Source organism: Erithacus rubecula (assembly GCF_903797595.1).
Source record: "Erithacus rubecula genome assembly, chromosome: 21".
NCBI lineage: Eukaryota > Metazoa > Chordata > Aves > Passeriformes > Muscicapidae > Erithacus > Erithacus rubecula.
The window spans coordinates 4,130,430-4,131,782 of NC_136673.1; the positions used below are offsets into that span (position 1 = coordinate 4,130,430).

Consider the following 1,353-nt stretch of genomic DNA (forward strand, 5'->3'; position numbering starts at 1 on the left):
ATATCTTGAGGTATAAGACACCAATATAACCTGAACCATAACTTTCTATGAAAAGCCAGTATATGGTTAGCTCATTTCTTAATGCTCAAATAAATGGAAACTCTCCAGGTGAATAATCTCAAATATAGATTTATTGGGAGGCAGTGGGATGTGCTAATGAGAAGTTGTAAATGTAAAGCAAATTAGCCATAAAATGAAGAATTTAGACCACTTAGATCCAGAAAGACCACAAAACACCATAACTGTCCTTGCTCTGAAGACAAAGTTGGAAAGTTCAGATGTAAGGAAGACCTTGAGCCTTCATCAAAGAAGACCACCTAAATTGGGGAGGCACAAGCACAGTACAGAACTATTTATAAGCATGACATAACATTAAGCAAATTAACTCCAGCACATATATGATGATGCTCTAATGACACAGCAACACCAAGGAATAAAAAAATAAACCAACTTGACAAAAAGGGTGAGTGACATGGAGAAATCCCCCTCACCTCCAACACTGCAATGAATAAATACCTGCTCCACAGACATCAGTCCACGGGGTTTTATCCCAGCCAATCTTTTTGGGTATCAGTGTGAACCATAGTATTCTGCTACAGCCTAGAAAATTGTATGTTTTGGAAATAAGTTATGGGATATCTTAGCTTAAAAGCTACAGTTTAGGAATATAACTAATAAAAAGTAGCTTAGTAGAAGGATTAGAAATTTACACAGATTGATTGTTTAACATTCAGAATCAGCTAAAATACACTTATGGAGGTGTTTAAGTGAAATCGATACACATTAGAAAATATTTAGAGCCGGTTAGGAGAGACCTACACATCATAAATTTTGACACTGGAATTAATGAAGACCAGAGTGGAGGGATCAGCAGGTTAGGCAGTCATCGTAACAGGACAGAGATAAATAGTTTAGAGCGAGGTAGACAGTCCTTACTTCCTCCTCTGAAACCCTCCACTCAATTAAAAGACCCGATACAGAGGGAGGACTACGCAATGAGTATGCAACTCATTTTAATAGCGAGCGGGGAATGGGCGGTGATAGGTAATAAATAGATACAGGGGTCTTAGAATATGCACGAATTTTGTGAATAAATACAGGGCTAAAAGCTGCCGAAGAGCGCGCACACCTTTAGGAGCGACTCCGTGTGCCCGCCCAGCGCTGACAGAAACATATCCTTTTGACTAAACGGGTTGAAAGCTATTTTGTCCTTGCCTTTGGTGCACCAACAGCCCATCCTTGACGCTGCCGCCCCGCTCCGTGCCTCAGTTTCCCCGCCGGGCCGGGCTGCGCTGGCCCTTTAAGGCTCCTCCCGCGGGAGACAGCGAGCGCCCACTTCCGGCCGCGTCCGGA

At 42.4% G+C, this 1,353-nt stretch overlaps 1 protein-coding gene across 1 annotated transcript in view; it reads right to left on the reverse strand.

Moving 5' to 3' along the window:
* PRRT1B (proline rich transmembrane protein 1B) overlaps positions 1–1,353 on the reverse strand; it is a 424,933-nt gene that overhangs the window by 113,645 nt on the left and 309,935 nt on the right. The gene's annotated exons all lie outside the window — the stretch shown is intronic.